The 6,618-nt window shown below is 34.7% G+C and overlaps 1 pseudogene; it reads right to left on the minus strand.

Annotated features, from left to right (window-relative positions):
* Positions 1–2,427: 2,427 nt before the first annotated feature.
* On the minus strand, positions 2,428–2,546 carry LOC111729389 (annotated as a pseudogene).
* Positions 2,547–6,618: the final 4,072 nt, after the last annotated feature.

Consider the following 6,618-nt stretch of genomic DNA (forward strand, 5'->3'; position numbering starts at 1 on the left):
GGGTGGAATCTTTAGGGTTTTCTATACATAGTATCATGTCATCGGCAAATAAAAAGAGTTATACTTCTCCCTTTCCAATTTGTTTGCCTTTGATTTCTGTTTTTTGTCTTATTGCTGTGGCTAAGACTGCCAATACAATGTTGAAGAGGAGTGGTGAAAGGGGGCATCCTTGTCTTGTTCCTGATCTTAAGGAAAGTACTTTTAGCCTTTCCTCATTGAGTATGATGTTAGCCATACGTTTGTCATATATGGCCTTTATTATATTGAGGTATGTTCCCTCTATTCCTACTTTGCTGAGAGTTTTTATCATAAATGGATGCTGGATTTTGTCAAATGCTTGTTCTGCATCTATTGACATGATCATATGGTTTTTATCTTTCGATTTGTTAATGTGGTGTATCACATTAATTGATTTGTGTATATTATTTATACCAACCTTGCATCCCAGGAATAAATCCAACTTGATCAAAGTGTATGATATTTTTTATGTATTGCCGAATTCGGTTTGCTAATATTTTTTTGAGAATTTTTGCATCAATGCTCATAAGAGATATCAGCCTATCATTTTCTTTTTTTGTAATGTCTTTGGTTTTGGAATCAAGGTAATGGTGGCCTCATAAAAAGGAGTTAGGGAGCCTTCCCTCTTCTTGAATTTTTTGGAATAGTTTGAGAAGAATAGGTGATAATTCTTTGAATGTTTGGTAAAATTCACCTATGAAGCCATCTGGTCCAGGACTTTTGTTTTTTCAGAGTTTTTGATTCCTGATTCTATTTCATTGGTAGTAATCGGTTGGCTCAGGTTTTCTGTTTCTTCTTGACTCAGTCTTGGGTGAGTGTATGTTTCTAAGAATGTGTCCATTTCTTCCAGATTGTCCAATTTGTTGCACACAATTTCTCATAGTATTTTCTTATGATCCACTGTATTGCTGTGGAGTCCATCGTTACTTCTCCTCTTTCATTTCTGATTTTATTTATTTGAGTCTTCTCTCTTTTTTCCCTGATGAGTCTGGATAAGTGTCTGCCGATTTTTTTTTATCCTTTCAAAGAACCAGCTCTTGGTTTCTTAATCTTTCATATTTTTATAGACTCTATTTCATTTATATCCACTCTGATCTTCCTTCCTTCTATTCACTTTGGGCTTTGTTTTCTGTTCGTTTTCTAGTTCTTTTAAGTGTAAGGTTAGATTATTTGAGCTTTTTTTTGTTTCTTGAGGTAGGCCTATATTGCTATGAATTTCCCTCTTAGGACTGCTTTCATGTGTTCCATAGATTTTGAGTCATTGTGTTTTCATATTCATTTGTCTCTAGATATCTTTTGATTTCTTCTTTGATCTCATTAATAACCCATTAATTGTTTAGTAGCATGTTATTTAGCCTCCATGTGTTTGTGTATTTTCTATTTTTTTTCTTGTAGTTGATTTCTAGTTTTATACCATTGTGATCAGAGAAGATGGTTGATATGATTTCAATCTTCTTAAATTTATTGAGACTTGATTTGTGTACTAACATGTGCTCTATCCTAGAAAATGTTCCACGTGCACTTGAGAAGAATGTATATCTTGCTACTTTGGGGTAAAAATGCTCTGAAAATATCTATTAAACCCATCTGGTCTAGTGTGTCTTTTAGGCCCATTGTTTCCTTGTTGAGTCTTTGCCTGGAATATCTGTCCATGGATGTCAATGGAGTGTTAAAGTCTCCTACAATGAGTATATTACTATTGATCTCTCCTTTTATGTCAGTCATTAATTGCTTTATGTATGTAGGTGCTCCTATGTTGGTTGCATATATGTTTATTAGGGTTATATCCTCTTGATTTATTGATTCCTTTATCATTATGTAATGCCCTTTTTTGTCTCTTTTTATAGCCTTTGTTTTAAAGTCTATTTTATCTGACGTAATTATTGCTACCCTGGCTTTTTTTTTTCACTTCCGTGAAATATCTTTTTCCATCCCTTTATTTTCAGTCTGTGAGTGTCCTTTGATCTGAAGTGGGTCTCTTGTAGATAGCAGATGCATGGGTCTTGTTTTCTTATCCATTTGGTTACTGTATGTCTTTTTATTGGAGCATTTAATCTGTTTACATTTAAAGTGATTACTGATAGGTACATTGTTACTGCTATTTTATTTGTTATTTCTATTTACTGCTATTTTATTTGTTATTTCTATTTACTGCTATTTTATTTGTTATTTCTATTTTCTTTTTTACTCCTTCTCTTTTTACAGAAGACCCTTTAACATTTCTTATAATACTGGCTTACTGGTGATGAATTCCTTAAGCTTTTTCCTGTCTGGGAAGCTTTTTATCTCACCTTCCATTTTTTGTTTGTTTGTTTGTTTTTGTTTTTTTTTAGGCAAAGCAACATTTGGTTGATCTCACAGATTGCAAGGACCTTGTCAGTTTACAATCCCTTTTTTAAAAATTTTTTATGCCTACAGTACCTGGTCTTCCTTGGTGGTCTCCCATCCAAGTACTAACCAGGCCCGACCCTGCTTAGCTTCTGAGATCAGACGGGATTGGGCTTGTTCAGGGTAGCATGGCTGTAGACTCACTTTCCATTTTAATCGAAAGCCTTGCTGGGTAAAGTATTCATGGTTGTAGATTCTTGTTTTTCATAACTTTGAATATTTCTTGCCATTTCTGTCTGGCCTGCAAAGCTTCCATTGAAAAATCATCAGGCATTCTCATGAGGATACCCTTATAAGTAACTAGCTTCCTTTTTCTTGCTGCTTTTAAGATTCTTTCTTTGTCTATGACCTTTGGCATTTTAATTATGATGTGTTTTGATATAGGTCTGTTTGAATTCCTCTTGTTTAAGATTCTTTATGCTTCCTGAACTTGTATGTCTAATTCCTTTTCCAGGTTAAGAAAGTTTTCTGTCATTATTTCTTCAAATAGATTCTCAATCCCTTGCTCTCGCTCTTCTTCTTCAGGTACTACTATGACCCAGATGTTTTTACACTTCATGTTGTCCCAGAAGTCTCTTAAACTATCCTCATTTTTTAAAATTCTTTTTTCTTTTTGTGGTTTTGATTGGGTGTATTCTACCTTGTCTTCCAATTCATTGATTTGATCTTCTGCTTCGTTCAATCTACTGTTGAATCCTTCTAGTGTATTCTTCATTTCAGTTATTGTATTCCTCATTTCTGTCTGGTTCTTTTTTATGGTTTCTATATCCTTTTTTATGCTTACTATCTTTCTGTTGAGATTCTCATTGTGTTCATCCATTCTCTCCATAAGTTCATTGAGCATCCTTATAACTATTATTTTGAACTCTGTCTCTGGTAGGTTGTTTGCCTTTATTTCATTTAGCTTATATTCTGGAGTTTTCTCCTGTTGTTTCATTTGTGGCATGTTTCTCTCTTTTATTAGTCTCTCTGTGTTCATTTCTATGTGTCAAGAATATTTGTTTCCTCTCTCAGCCTTGGCCAGATGGCCTAATGTGGAAGGTGTCCTGTGTGGTCCAGTGGTGCACTCTCCCTGATCCTTTATGTCGGGGGCTCTGGATGTGATCTTTGCGTGGGTTGTGTGTGATCTTCTATGGTCTCCAAGTCTTAATTGTTGTTAGTAGATTGATGGATGGGATTAACGCACAGGCTAATTGTGGGAATTGGCTGCACTCACAGGGTAAGAGTTGCTGTGTGGGGGTTGATCCCACCAAGTGAGATTTGCTCTAGCAGGCTTGTGTATTCGTTGCAACCACCCTTTTTGTGTACTGCTAATGGGGCTAATCAAGAGTTGCTCTGTTGTGGTCTGGTGCCAGCCTCCAGATGCATTGGTTTTGTGGACTCTTGGGAAGGGCTCTCCAGAAGAGCAAGATCAGCCACTGCTTTTGATTGTTCAGGGCTAACCGCTGGAACTACAAAGTGATCCACAGATGGTTGTTGCCTATGCTAGATCTATAGGTAAGTGGAAGAAACAATGCCGTAGGCAGTGGTCCAGTTATTCCCTGTCCCTGACCTAGGGCAGTTTAGCAGAGGGACCAGTGTTCTTCCAGGTCTGACACTGTCAGTTTCCCGTAAATTGAAACTGGAAGATTTTCTGTCAGTTTCCCGTAAATTGAAACTGGAAGATTTTCTGGGTGATATGCATGTCATACCTGCTCTGATGATACATTAATATTTTTTAATTTTTAATTTTATTTTTTATTAATGAATTCATACTTTATAGCTCTCACATATAACATACGTATTGATTTACAAAATAACAATATGACTAATATAAATAAGGGACAGTAATATTTGAATAAAAATAAAATTGAAAAAAATCAAACAAATGTAAAACCAACAAAAACATCTGCAAAAGAAGTCAAAAGAGATTATAAAACTTCTCTTCAAAGACTTCTTGAAGTGATGCTTAAAAGTAACTAGTCTGTGAGAAAAAGTGATTGTTAAGATTCATTTCTTACCGAATAATCACTTTGACCAAAACCTCATTTTATTCAACTATTTTCTTGTAAATTTCTTTCAACCCAATTGTATGTACTTTGAGTTAAAAAAAATAATAAAATAAAATTGTACTTCAGAGTTAAAAAAATAATAAAATAAAATTGTACTTCAGAGTTAAAAAAATAATAAAACAGAGCAGTCAAGAAATTTGTGTCATACAGCAAAATTAGAATGCATGCTTAATTACAAATCTTGAATGTTGTATTAATAAAAATGAGCCTTTTCCTAAAACAGTAGAAAGCACTGAAGGTTTTATTGGGCAGAAGAGTAATATCAGAAATATAATATTTAAACAAATCACTGTTGGCAGTGTAGTCAGTGAACTAGAAGGGACAGAGTTAATTGAGCTGAAAACCAGTATTGATGAACAGACTCATTTTGTGGTTTGTTTTTTATATGAGGACCTAGTCTCACATTTGGTTTAAGGCGACAGGACATTTTTCCTGGAAAAGTTGTTTTCAGACCAGAGGGCTTTCCCAGAGGTACTTACAGGATTCCTAGCATCATTACACATGGACAATGTCTGAGAAAGGTATTCTCTTTTTCATTTATCTTTTTCACACATTTGGATTATGTCTGTAGAGAGGGAGAAGGGATTTCACTTGTAAAACAAAAGACAGCTGCTGCTAAAAAACATTTGAAAAAACTGTATTTCTAATTGACCTGTAGTGTGCAGGTAGACCACCTGCAGTTCCATAATTTTATCATTTTTGTTTGAAGATTCTATTGTGAAACCTTTCATTCTGCTTAATGTCTAAAAGATATTGCAGGGCTGCAGCGTATTGTAGCATAGTTTCATTTTGGTTTAAGTCACTTTGATAATATCAGCTTAGAGGATAGAAATCCTCATTAGAAGCTTAATTAAGGAAAATATCTAGTCTCTTTATAATGCTTTGTTGTGAGGAAGGAAGAAAGATGCATTAAGACTTTCAGTTAAATGAACATAGATTGCCTGAAGCAGTGCTACTGTCAGTGTGGTCTCTAAGTCAGCAGAATGGACGTCTCTTGACAGCCCAGACCTCCTAAATCAGAACTTGCATGTTGACATGGTGCCCACATGATCACGTGCCCATTACAGTCTGATAAACACTACTCTAGAGAACACATGAGCACCTGAGTCCAGAGAGTAAGATTCATGGACATGCACTGAGCATATTGGTATTAATAGGAGAAACTACACTCATTGGTAGAAAATACTACTAAATATTTAATAAAACTTAGTGTTGGGGATCTGTATGCTTTCTTCCTTTTCTCTTTTCTCCCTCATCCCATTTGTTTTCTAATTGGTTAATTAGATTAAAAGATGATTCTATCAAAACCTTGTGTTTTCTCAGGCTATGTCTAATGTCAGTAACAAACTGGAAAGTCAATAAGATTATTTCTTTTCTAAATAATATAAAACTAGTTTTTGCTTAAAAAACAAAGAAACAACAATTGATTGAATAAGGTAGCATCACATGGAGATAGCCACCTTCTCTTTGTGGCTTCTCTTTTTTTTTGCTCAGTATTACTAGATGGATGGGATTTTATAGGTACTGTGTATACATGACAACCTAGGTGCAATTTTACTGTTACGTCACTTCCAGTCATTGCACACAGGCCAGTCCCCTCAAGACTATATATCAGATTTATTAGTAACTTATTTTTAATTTATACCCTGTATTTTCTTTTATTTTACATGCTGAGTTTTTGTTTTTGTTTTGTTTTTGTTTTTTGTTTTTGTGTGTGTGTGTGAGATTCTAAAGTTTGTGTTACGGACCTTCCCTGTCCCTCCTCGTAAATTCAAAAGTCTTTGCAGCTATATCTCTATTTTTAATTCAGATAAGAAATAACAATAAAGGGTTTGGAAGAGAAAGGCAAAGATAGACCTGGAATGATCTTTCCAGAAAAGTGTTTTGGATGGTGCCAAGTATTTACATCCCACTTAAAATGTTTCCTCAGACATAGCTCTGATTTTTCAAAATACCAGCCATCTATGAACCAATGAGTGGTTAATAGTTCTTCACATGCGGTAGCTTTCTGGCTATTGATGCATCCTGTAGGTTTTTTTTTTTTTTTTTTTTTTTTTTTTTAGTATAGTATTATGGAAGGACTTTGATGATTGGGGTAAGTCTATGAATCTAGCTTGAACAAGGATACATTATCACTAAGTGCCTGGGAGTGAATTATTAT

Source organism: Pteropus vampyrus, unplaced genomic scaffold (assembly GCF_000151845.1).
Source record: "Pteropus vampyrus isolate Shadow unplaced genomic scaffold, Pvam_2.0 Scaffold260, whole genome shotgun sequence".
Taxonomy (NCBI): Eukaryota; Metazoa; Chordata; class Mammalia; order Chiroptera; family Pteropodidae; genus Pteropus; species Pteropus vampyrus.